Raw genomic sequence first — 13,256 nt, 5'->3', positions numbered from 1 at the left:
TCCAGCTGTTTCTCATTCTCCTAACGACCTCATTTACTCTTTCACACCTGTCCCCTATTTTGCCCTCTGATTAGAGTCCCTATTTCTCCCTCTGTTTTCCGCTTCTGTCCTTGTCGGATTCTTGTTTGATGTTTGCTGTTCCTTTCCTGTGTCCTTGTTTCGCCCTGTCGTGTTCTTTGCCTTCTTCAGATGCTGCGTGTGAGCAGGTGTCTATGTCAGCTACGGCCAGTGCCTTCCCGAAGCGACRTGCAGTCTGTGGTCGCGTCTCCAGGCGTTCCTCTCTATTGACGAGAGGATTTCAGTTTCCTGTTTTGGATTACCATTGATTATATCCAGGAGAATCATTATTTGTTTAATACTGGAATAAAGACTCTGTTACTATTACGTCGCTTTTGGGTCCTCATTCATCAGCATAACAAGCTAGCTACGTTTGCTCTGACTCAGTACTTTTATTAGCTAGTTAGCTAGCAACACGGTTTAGCTTAACTTAATAAGAAAATACAAACTAGCTGTTAGCAGATGTAAGAAACACAAACTAATATTGTATTTATAGAATGCTTGTGGATTTATATTAAGATCAAATTGGAAACATTGTTGCATGTGCTGCATTGACCATGCAGACTGAACAAATGTCTCGTGGTCAAGCAACAACAAATGCGCTCCTTGAGTGACAGGGGGAGGGACTAGGTCTGTGTGGAGAGAGAGAGAGCGGAGCGGGATGACTCAAGTAGCGGAGTAAACTATAAAAATGGACGTTACACGCGGCGTATCACATTTAACAAACCAAACATTCAAATAACGTTATAGAAGATAAAGTAAAAACCCAAACCGGTCCGTGCATCAATACCGGTATATAGTAATATACGGTATACCGCCCAGCCCTAGTGTGAAGGTTGTGAGGTTACCTCGTGTTGTCAGTGTGACGGTTGTGTTACCTCGCATGTGTCTGTGGAGGTGACAGAGTTGCTTCTGGAGCTGGTGGACATTCTGTCGTTTCTCTCACTTCTGTGGTTGCGTCCCTCGCCGTCAGATCTCTCATCAGCGCTCAGGGAGTCCAGGTCCACTTCGAAGCCAGCTGGGTAACCAAGAGCCTGTAGGACCTGGAGACCATGAGCAAGAGGAACAAAGGGGTGGTCAAATAATATGCACTGTAAGATCTAGAGGAGCAGCACTTACTTGGACACGGTGTGCTATCATGATAGAGAGCACCCAAACGTTTTGTCATATCTGCCATGAGTCCATGTAATACTGTCCGTGTCACAGTGCTACAGTACATGTACATGTACAGATGATTCTACGTCTTTGTTCAAAATCCACTTCTGTCCTCTGCCTGTCCTAACTGTTAATCTTCATCCTCTCGTAACATGTTGCCCATTCACAGGAGGCTGCTGAGGGGAACAGCTCATAATAATGTCCGGAACGGAGCAAATGGAATGGCATCTTATTCCATTCCACTGATTCCGCTCCAGCCATTACCACAAGCCCGTTCTCCCAAATTAAAAACCTCTTGGCGCACCGATCCCTTTAGCGGGATCATTTGTGTCAACATCAGGTGAATTGCAGAGCGCCAAATTCAAATTAAATTACTAAAAATATTTAATTTTCATGAAATCACAAGTGCAATATACCAAAACACAGCTTAGCTTGTTGTTAATCCACCTGGCATGTCAGATTTCAAAAAAGCTTTACGGTGAAAGCAAACCATGRGATTATGTGAGGACAGCTCTCAGCAGACAAAACATTACAAATAGCTAGCAGCAAAGTAGATTGGTCACGAAAGTCAGAAAAGCAATAAAATAAATCGCTTACCTTTGATGATCTTCGTATGTTTGCACTCACGAGACTACCAGTTACACAATAAATGTTAGTTTTGTTCCATAAAGATTCTCTTTATATCCAAAAACCTCCATTTGGTTGGCGCGTTTTGCTTAGTAATCCACAGGCTCGTGCAGGTCACGACGGGCAGACGAAAATTCCAAGAATTATCCGTAAAGTTGGTAGAAACATGTCAAATGTTTTTTATCATCAATCCTCAGGTTGTTTTTACAATAAATAATCGATAATATTTCAACCGGACGGTAAACTTTTCAATACAAGAGAGAAAGAAAAGGTCTCGCTCCAGTGGCGCGCGCATGAACAAATCTAAGGACATCTGGCTATCCACTGACGCGATGTGATCATTCTCGCTCATTTTTCAGATAAAAGCCTGAAACTATGTCTAAAGACTGTTCACACCCTGTGGAAACCATAGGGAAAGGAATCTGGTTGATATCCCTTTAAAAATGAAGGATAGGCTTGCAATGGAACAGAGTAGTTTCAGAAAAACAGCACTTCCTGGTTGGATTTTCGTCGCAATATCAGTTCCGTTATACTCAGACAATATTTTGACAGTTTTGGAAACTTTAGAGTGTTTTCTATCCTAATCTGCCAATTATATGCATATTCTAGCTTCTGGGCCTGAGAAATAGGCAGTTTACTTTGGGAACGTTTTTTATCCAAACATCAAAATACTGCCCCCTAGCTTCGGACGAACCTCAAGTTACTCCATTTGCTAATCCTGTGACATTTACAAAAATAGGTTTGTTACCTTAAGTGCTACTTTGAGTTTGGCAGTCTTCTTAGAAGAGCCAGAGCCTCATGGACATGCCCTGTACGTCCACAGACATGGTAAAAACTGGAGTGTGGACCGGGCCAGACTGGGACAACAGCTTATACTGCAGCCCCGGGTGACCTGGTTCAGTCTCATCAGGGCGTTCATGGGGTGGTTGGGGTCCATCATCTCACTGTCCAGAACTAGGAGGAGGAAACATGGAGACCATACAGGCCTTCAATAACATCAATCAAAAGTACACAGTGAAGTCGGAAGTTTATACACTTTAGCCAAATACATTTAAACTCAGTTCACAATTCCTGACATTTAATCCTAGTAAAAATTGTTTTAGGTCAGTTAAGATCCCCACTTTATTTTAAGAATGTGAAATGTCAGAATAATAGTAGAGTGATTTAATTCAGCTTTATTATTTCATCACATTCCCAGTGGTCAGAAGTTTACATACACTCAGTTAGTACTTGGTAGCATTGCCTTTAAATTGTTTAACTTGGGTCAAACATTTCGAATAGCCTTCCCACAATAAGTTGGGTGAATTTTGGCCCATTCCTCTGACAGAGCTGGTGTAATTGAGTCAGGTTTGTAGGCCTCCTTGCTCGCACACACTTTTTCAGTTCTGCCCACAAATTTTCTATAGGATTGAGGTCAGGGCTTTGTGATGATGTCCACTCCAAAACTTGAATTTGTTGTCCTTAAAACCTCTTGACGCTAGGGGTCAGATTATTATTATTATATATATATATATTTTTTTTTAAATAACGTTCCCAAGGTAAACGGACAATTTCTCAGGTCCAGGTCGTAGAATATGCATATAATACAGATTAGGATAGAAAACTCCAAAGTTTCCAAAACTGTCAAAATATTGTCTGTGAGTATAACAAAACTGATTCTGCAGGCGAAAACCTGAAGTGATTTTAAAAAATATATAAAAAATAACTGTTTCCTGGCCCGTCTTTCTTCCATTTAAAGGGGTATCAACCAGATTCCTTTTCAAATGGCTTCCTCAGGCTGTGACCAGGCTTTAGACATAGTTTCAGGCTTTTATTTTAAAAAATGAGCGAGATTTCTCAAAAGTAGTCAGGTGTCCTCTGATTAGTTCCTGCGCGCGAGAGGGTAGCTCTCCATTTTCTTTTTCTCTCTTATTGAATAGGTTACGGTCGAAATATTATCGATTATGTTTGTTAAAAACAACCTGAGAATTGATTATAAAAAACATTTGACATGTTTCTACGACCATTACGGATACTTTTTGGAATTTTCGTCGAACGGAACGAGGCTTTGGTTTTCTGAACATAACGCGCAACCCAAATGGCGTTTTTTTGTTATAAAAGTAATATTTATCGAACAAAAAATAACATTTGTTGTGTAACTGGGAGTCTCGTGAGTGCAAACATCCGAAGATTATCAAAGGTAAGCGATTAATTTTATTGCTTTTCTGACTTTCGTGACCAAGCTAATAAGGCTAACTGTTCTAGCATTGATTGATACACTCACAAAAAGCTTAGATTTCTTTCGCTGCAATCATATTTTCAAAATCTGACACGATAGGTGGATTAACAACAAGCTAAACTGTGTTTTGGTATATTTCACTTGTGATTGCATGATTATAAATATTTTACGCCCTGCAATTCAGTGGTTGTTTAGGAAAATGATCCCGTAAAAGGGATCCGTAGCGCAGAGAAGTTAAGCCATTTTGCCACAACTTTGGAAGTATGCTTGGGGTCAATGTCTATTTGGAAGACCCATTTGCGACCAAGCTTTAACTTCCCGACTATGTCTTGAGATGTTGCTTCAATATATCCACATCATTTCCCTCCCTCATCTATTTTGTGAAGTGTACCAGTCCTCCTGCAGCAAACCACCCCACAACATGATGTTGGGATGGTGTTCTTCGGCTTGCAAGCCTCCCCCTTTTTCCTCCAAACATAACGATGGTCATTATGGCAAACAGTTCAATTTATGTTTCATCAGACAAGAGGACATTTCTCAAAAAAATACAATCTTTGTCCCCATGTGCAGTTGCAAACTTGTAGTCTGGCTTTTTTATGGCGGTTTTGGAGCAGTGGCTTCTTCCTTGCTGAGCGGCCTTTCAGGTTGTGTCGATATAGGACTCGTTTTACTGTGGATATAATACTTTTGTACCCGTTTCTCCAGAATCTTCACAATGTCCTTTGCTGTTGTTCTGGGATTGATTTGCACTTTTCGCACCAAAGTACGTTCATCTCTAGGAGTTAGAACGCATCTCCTTCCTGAGCAGTATGACGGCTGCGTGGTCCCATGGTGTTTATACATTGAGTACAAATTGTTTGTACAGATGAACGTGGTACCTTCAGGCATTTGGAAATTGCTCCCAAGGATGAACCAGACTTGTGGAGGTCTACAACTTTGTTTCTGAGGTCTTGGCTGATTTCTTTTGATTTTCCCATGATGTCAAGCAAAGAGGCACTGAGTTTGAAGGTAGGCTTTGAAATACATCCACAGGTACACCTCCAATTGACTCAAATTATGTCAATTAGCCTATCAAATTCTTATCTGGAATTTTCCAAGGTGTTTAAAGGCACAGTCAACTTAGTGTATGTAAACTTCTGACCCACTGGAATTGTGATAGTGAATTAATTATAAGTGAAATAATCTGTCTGTAAACAATTGTTGGAAAAATTACTTGTGTCATGCACATAGTAGACGTCCTAACCGACTTGCCAAAACTATAGTTTGTTCACAAGAAATTTGTGGAGTGATTGAAAAACAAGTTTTAAATGACTCCAACGTAAGTGAATGTAAACTTACAACTTCAACTGTATGTGGTAGTTTCATTCTGTACAGTACTTTCTAGGTCTAATTCTATACAGAGGATTCTGATTCTGTACTAGATCAGCACGGCAGGTGTTCAAGGTGTGTTCTAATCTAAATGCCCAGACCGACGAGGAGTGATATTGAGGGAGGGAACAGGTGTGTCAGAGTGGGAGGTGGTGGTGGTAATACATGGATTGTCCTGTAATGTAGGTAGGGTGTCCTGTAAGTAGGGTGTCCTGTAAAACAAAACAAAAAATGCATTCGGAAAATATTCAGACCCCTTGAATTCCCCCCCAATTTTGTTAAGTTACAGCCTTATTTTCCCCTCGTCAATCTACACACAGTACCCCATAATGACAAAGCAAAAACAGGTTTACATTTAAAAATATATATATACAGTGAGGAGAACAAGTATTTGATACACTGCCGATTTTGCAGGTTTTCCTACTTACAAAGCATGTAGAGGTCTGTAATTTTTTATCATAAGTACACTTCAACTGTGAGAGACGGAATCTAAAACAAAAATCCAGAAAATCACATTGTATGATTTTTAAGTAATTAATTTCAATTTTATTGCATGGGATTGATTTGCACTTTTCACACCAAAGTACGTTCATCTCTAGGAGACAGAACGCATCTCCTTTCTGCCTCTTCAAAGGTTTTCCCATCTCCACAGAGGAACCCTGGAGCTCTGTCAGTGACCATCGGTCACCTCCCTGACCAAGGCTCTTCTCCCCCGATTGCTCAGTTTGGCCGGTGGCCAGCTCTAGGAAGAGTCTTGGTGGTTCCAAACTACTTCCATTTAATAATGGAGGCCACTGTGTTCTTGGGAACCTTCAATGCCGCAGAATTGTTTTGGTACCCTTACCCAGATCTGTGCCTTGGTACTGTCTTGGTACTCTACAGGCAATTCCTTCCACCTCATGGCTTGGTTTTTGCTCTGACATGTACTGTCAACTGTGGGACCTTATAGACAGGTTGTGTGCCTTCCAAATCATGTCCAATCAATTGAAATTACATTTACCACAGGTGGACTCCAATCAAGTTGTAGAAACATCTCAAGGATGATCAATGGAAACAGGACGTACCCGAGCTCAATTTCAAGTCTCATAGCAAAGGTTCTGAATACTTATAAGGTATTTCTGTTAAAAAATAATAAATGTGCAAAAATGTCTAAAAAACAGTTTTCACTTTGTCATCATGGGGTATTGTGTGTAGATTGATGAGGAAACAAATATTTGTATACATTTTAGAATAAGACTAATGTAACAAAATTTGGAAAAAGTCAAGGGGTGTGAATACTTTGAGTGCACTGTAAGTAGGGTTTTCTATAATGTAGGTAGGGTTTCCTGAGAGAGGTAGATAGATAATTATGTGTGAGACTGCCTGGAGGGGGAGATTAATCCCCAATGCATTTCAACTCCCTGCTTTGAACTGTGGGAGATTAAAGCCCTGTGGGATTGGTGTCACAGTGAGGGGGGATTTAATTACATCCGTACTGGCCGTGAGGGGTGAGTGAGAGATGGTATGAATAACCCACTCAAAATGCTGTTTTTGAGTAATGACATTCTGGAATGTACCAGCATTCTATTCTAGAGTTCCTGTATGGTCAACGGGCATAAGCTGACCTTTAGAAAGACTATGCATCTACATTACTTCAAGTTGTTCTCCAGGCTGAGTAGAGAGGAAAAGGATTCAGAGATGTTGAGTCAGAGCAACAGTGAATCTGACCTCTCATCAGGTTGCGTTTCATCTTCTTGAAGAGTTGTCTGTCGTTAGTGTGTTCATCTTCATGCTGCCTTTTCCGGCAGGTTCCTGTGGAACAAAGTATGGATTCACATTCAGGAGAGCAGAGACCACCTGAGATCTCGGAGTTTACGCACTAGCACATACACTCAAGTTTGAACACACACACCTTTTTTGTCTGACCCTGAGAGTCTGTGTGATGGTTTGGTTGGAGGGAGAGGACTCATATTCAGAACTTTATAAAGCTGTCCGAAGGCCAGGAGACGTAGGGCATGCTGAAACACACAGCAGAAACACAGTATGAAACCACACAGAATGAGGGCACAACATTTTTGGTAATGTTAGAAGCAAATCAGAATGGGACCGTAATAGATATTTATTTACTGACCTGACTAAAAAAAAGAACAGAGATAAAATGGCATTTTACCCAATATTGCCTTATAAATCAGTGTATACCAGTGTTCAAGCCTACGCTGAGGCCTGCATATATATATATATATATATATATATATATATATATATAAATAAATAATCACTAAAATCTAAAACCGACAGTAATGTACATCGTACCAGCTCATTCCTGGCCTCAAAAGAAAAACAAGCCTTATGCCGGTAATAAAATCCTATTTTCAGCTTGAGCTTCCTTATCAAGTTCTCTACATGCACAGTGAAGCTCAGCTTATCATCAACCCACACACCCCAAAATTTGTACACTTTAACTTGCTCTATAGTATGTCCAGCCAATGTAGCAATGACATGATTTGTAACATGCCTGGCAATTGAAAATACCATGCATTTTGATTTACCCGAATTTAGAATCAGCTTTAAATCATACAGATCTTGTTATATGATGTTAAATGCTCTTTGGGCATTTTCAAAAGCTAAATATAAACTACTACCACTTGAATAAAGAACAGTATCATCTGCATAAAAATTAACATCCACGGTTTCAATAAGATCCCCAATGTTGTTGATATACAAAATGAACAACAGTGGGCCCAAAATAGAACCTTGCGGAACACCTGAGCACCCCTCTATGGACTCAGATTTACAACCACCCGCCATTACACATTGTGTAGGATTTGATAGGTAATTTATAAACCAATCTAGAGCATGACCAGTAATTCCACAACATTTCAACCTTTGCACTAACACAGCATGGTCCACGGTGTCAAAAGCCTTCGACAAATCAATAAAAACAGACACACAYTSTAACTTCTTATCAAGAGCACAGTGGATGTCATTTAAAACCTTCAATGTTGCTGAAACAGTGCTGTGGCCAGACCTAAAACCTGATTGCATTCCATTTAAGATGTTTTCTTGGAAGCTGCCTACTAACTAAGGACTCCAGTACCTTTGACAGTACAGACAATTTTGATATGGGTCGATAGTTGTCAAGTACTGAAGGATCTCCACCTTTCAGGAGAGGCAGTACAAAAGCAGATTTCCATAACTTAGAATCAATCTTAGGATTTTTTATCATAAATCTTCAATAATGTTCCAACGGAGATTTCCTTGTCTGGTAGAAATGCAACTGGAACGCAAAGCTAACTCTCACGGTGAACGCGCGTGGTCAGCTCATGCTACCTGGCAGACCTCTGACTCATTCAGCTCCCATCCCCTCTCCTTCAACCAGTAGAAGCATCAAACAAGTTCTAAATCTGTTGATATCTAAGTCGGGAAGCTTAGGAAGTGCAATATGACCCCATAGACACTTGTATATTCCGATAGGCAATGGCTTGGAAAAACTACAACTCAGATTTCCCACCTCCTGGTGGATTTATTTCTCAGGTTTTTGCCCTGTCATATGTAGTTCTGGTTCATACCCAAGACCATCATTCAAACAGTTGCTTACCCCCCAAAACCTTTCGAGAGTGTTTGCTATCAAATCTACTAATTATATGCAGTATTCTAGCCTTTTACTGGCTGAGGTAAGCAGGCCCGTTAATTTGGGCACGCTTTTTTCATCCAATATTTCTGAATGCTGCCCCCTACGCCTAGTGAAGTTAACAGACCATAGTTCTGGCATTGTCAGTTAGGACATCTACTTTGTACATGACACAAGTAATTTTCCAACAGTTGTTACAGACAGCGTATTTCCTTATAATTCAACTATATCACAATTCCAGTGGGTCAGAAGTTTACATACACTAAGTTGACTGTGCCTTTAAACAGCTTGGAAAATTTCAGAAGATTATGTCAGCTTTAGAAGCTTCTGATGGCTAATTGACATAATTTGAGTCAATTGGAGGTGTACCTGTGGATGTATTTAAGGCCTACCTTCAAACTTACTACCTCTTTGCTTGACATCTGGCGAAATGAAAAGAAATCAGCCAAGACCTCGGAAAAAAATATTGTAGACCTCCACAAGTCTGGTTCATCCATCCTTCACCTTTCCAAATGCCTGAAGGTACCACGTTATCATTAACAAACAATAGTACGCAAGTATAAACACCATGGGACCACACCGCCGTCATACCGCTCAGGAAGGAGACGCGTTCTTCTCCTAGAGATGAATGTACTTTGTGCTAAAAAGTGCAAATCAATCCCAGAACAACAGCAAAGGACTTGTGAAGATGCTGGAGGAAACAGGTACAAAGTATCTATATCCACAGTAAAAACGAGTCCTATATCAACACAACCTGAAAGGCCGCTCAGCAAGAAGAAGAAGCCACTGCTCCAAAACCGCCATAAAAAAGCCAGACTACGGTTTGGCAACTGCACATGGGGACAAAGATTGTACTTTTTGGAGAAATGTCCTCTGGTCTGATGAAACAAAAATAGAACTGTTTGGCCATAATGACCATCGTTATGTTTGGAGGAAAAAGGGGGAGGCTTTCAAGTCAAACACCATCCCAATCATGAAGCACGGGGTGGGCAGCATCATGTTCTGGGGGTGCTTTTCTGCAGGAGGGACTGGTGCACTTCACAAAATAGATGGCATCATGAGGGAGGAAAATGTGGATATATTGAAGCAACATCTCAATTCATCAGTCAGGAAGTTAAAGCTTGGTCGCAAATGGGTCTTCCAAATGGACAATGACCTCAGCATACTTTCAAAGTTGTGGCAAAATGGCTTAAGGAACAACAAAGTCAAGGTATTGGAGTGGCCATCACAAAGCCCTGACTTCATACCTATAGAAAACTTTGTGGGCAGAACTGAAAAAGTGTGTGCGAGCAAGGAGGCCTACAAACCTGACTCAATTACACCAGCCTCTGTCAGAGGAATGGGCCAAAATTCACCCAACTTATTGGGGGAAGCTTGTGGAAGACCACCTGAAAACATTTGACCCAGTTAAACAATTTAAAGGCAATGCCTACCAAATACTAATTGAGTGTATGTTAAACTTCTGACCCACTGGGAATGTTATGAAAGAAATAAAAGCTGAAATAAATCATTTCTCTCTACTATTATTCTGACATTTAACATTCTTAAAATAAAGTGGTGATCCTAACTAACCCAAGACAGGGAATTTTTACAAGGATTAATGTCAGGAATTGTGAAGAATTGAGTTTAAATGTATTTGGCTAATATGTATGTTAACTTTCTGACTTCAACTGTACATCAGGAAAGAAATGACACTGCTCTCCTCATTGTTACCTTCCCCTAGTGTTGATTGGATGATGAGGTTTATTTAAAGTGGGCTACGGCCACTCCAGAGGCCCAGTCCAGGTCTATAGTTAGATCAGTGCTGCTGCAGCACTTCAGACTCCACCTCTACAGCCCCTTGGAGCTGAGGAGACTGACGATGAGCCACTAATGAGCGTGGGAAAGCACTGCCAGCACACCAGCAGTGCTTAGTGCTGCTTACTACATAAACACTTCTAGACTGCCCCTGGCCTGAGCAGAATGCAATGTGATGGTATAGGGAGGTTAGAGGAAGGTGAGGATCCTCCATTTCTCGTCCAGGCAGGAGGAAATCTGTTCGTCCTTGCACTATGCAGTAAGTAAGGTTTTTGTGAGTGGTGAATCTGCTCCCAATGTAAAAATTCTCTCCAATGCCCAAAAATCACTTAAGGACATTGACCTTAAAATCCCCCCCTCTGTGTAAAGGTGAGACACCCACAGGCCTCACGACGCGTCTGAAGGTCCCTGGTACCATTTTAAAATTTATGGAAGTACTGTGTATACAGTTGAAGTCGGAAGTTTACATACAACTTAGCCAATACATTTAAACTCAGGTTTTCACATTCTTGACATTTTAATCCTTGTAAAAATTCCCTGTCCTAGGTCAGTTAGGGTCACCACTTTATTTTAAGAATGTGAAATGTCAGAATAATAGTAGAGAGGAATGATTTATTTCAGCTTTTAATTTATTTGATCACATTCCGAGTGGGTCAGAAGTTTACATTAACTCAATTAGTATTTGGTTGAATTGCCTTTTAAATGGTTTAACTTGGGTCAAATGTTTCAGTAGCCTTCCACAAGCTTCCCACAATAAGTTGGGTGAATTTTTGGCCCATTCCTCCTGACAGAGCTGGTGTAACTGAGTCAGGTTTGTAGTCCTCCTTATTCGCACACGCTTTTCAGTCCTGCCCACAGATTTTCTATAGGATTGAGGTCAGGGCTTTGTGATGCCACTCCAATACCTTGACTTTGTTGTCCTTAAACCATTTTGCCACATCTTTGGAAGGATGCTTGGGGTCATTGTCCATTTGGAAGATCCATTGCGACCAAGCTTTAACTTCCTGACTGATGTCTTGAGATGTTGCTTCAATATATCCACATTTCTATCCTAATGATGCCATCTATTTTGTGAAGTGCACCAGTCCCTCCTGCAGAAAAGTACCCCCACAAACATGATGTTCCCACCCTGTGCTTCACGGTTGGGATGGTGTTCTTCGGCTTGCAAGCCGCCCCCTTTTTCCTCCAAACATAACGATGGTCATTATGGCCAAACAGTTCTATTTTTGTTTCATCAGACCAGAGGACATTTCTCCAAAAAGTACAAACCTTGTCCCCATGTGCAGTTGCAAACCGTAGTCTGGCTTTTTATGGCGGTTTTGGAGCAGTGGCTTCTTCCTTGCTGAGCGGCCTTTCAGGTTGTGTCGATATAGGACTCGTTTTACTGTGGATATAGATACTTTTGTAGGAGACAGAATGCGTCTCCTTCCTAAGCAGTATGACGGCGGCGTTGTCCCATGGTGTTTATACTTGCATACTATTGTTTGTACAGTTAATGTGGTACCTTCAGTGGTTTGGAAATTGCTCCCAAGGATGAACCAGACTTGTGGAAGTCTCCAATTGTTTTCTGAGGTCTTGGCTGATTTTTCGTTTGAATTTCCCATCTTGTCAAGCAACGAGGCACTGAGTTTGAAGGTAGGCCTTGAAATACATCCACAGGTACACCTCCAATTGACATCAATTAGCCTATCAGAAGCTTCTAAAGCTATGACATCTTTTATGGAATTTTCCAAGCTGTTTAAAGGCACAGTCAACTTACTGTATGTAAACTTCTGACCCACTGGAATTGTGATACAATGAAATAATCTGTCTGTAAACATTGTTGGAAAAATGACTTGTCATGCACGAAGTAGATGTCCTAACCGACTTGCCAAAACTATAGTTTTGTTAACGAGAAATTTGTGGAGTGGTTGAAAAACGATTTTTGTGCAAGTTAACTTCCGACTTCTACTGTATATGGAGACTGTTTAGTGACGACAAATTGAAAGCAGACCACTACCTGAAATCTACTTCACAAAATGTAAATAATCCATCCAAATTTTGGCAAGTAGTGAAGGGTTTGGAGTGCAAAAAAAAATACACAGCTTCCCAAACAATTGTTGGTCGATACACAGATTGTAACTGAGAGAACTCCATTCTGAAAGCTTTGAATCAGCATTTTTTAGATGCAGGCAGTTTATTGAAAGGAGGCAAAGGTATAATTGAGCCCCCTATGAATTTACCTGACATCCCTGTGCATTCCTTCACCAAGTTCTCTTTTCATCCTTCTCTGTTTCAGAAGTGTGTAAAGCCCTGAAAGAAATTGATTTTAAAAAATCCCCTGGCCCTGATGAACTAGACCCGCCTCCTACACCTAGCCGCAGAGATCATTGCTCCCCCTTAACATGTATTTTTAACCTCACGCTTGATGTTAAGGAATCCCCA

At 40.8% G+C, this 13,256-nt stretch overlaps 1 pseudogene; it reads right to left on the bottom strand.

Moving 5' to 3' along the window:
- LOC111973988 (spermatid perinuclear RNA-binding protein-like) overlaps window positions 1-13,256 on the bottom strand; it is a 64,325-nt pseudogene that overhangs the window by 18,314 nt on the left and 32,755 nt on the right.

Source organism: Salvelinus sp. IW2-2015, linkage group LG15 (genome assembly GCF_002910315.2).
Source record: "Salvelinus sp. IW2-2015 linkage group LG15, ASM291031v2, whole genome shotgun sequence".
In the NCBI taxonomy this organism is placed as follows: Eukaryota; Metazoa; Chordata; class Actinopteri; order Salmoniformes; family Salmonidae; genus Salvelinus; species Salvelinus sp. IW2-2015.
This window is presented reverse-complemented; position numbering and strand designations above follow the sequence as displayed.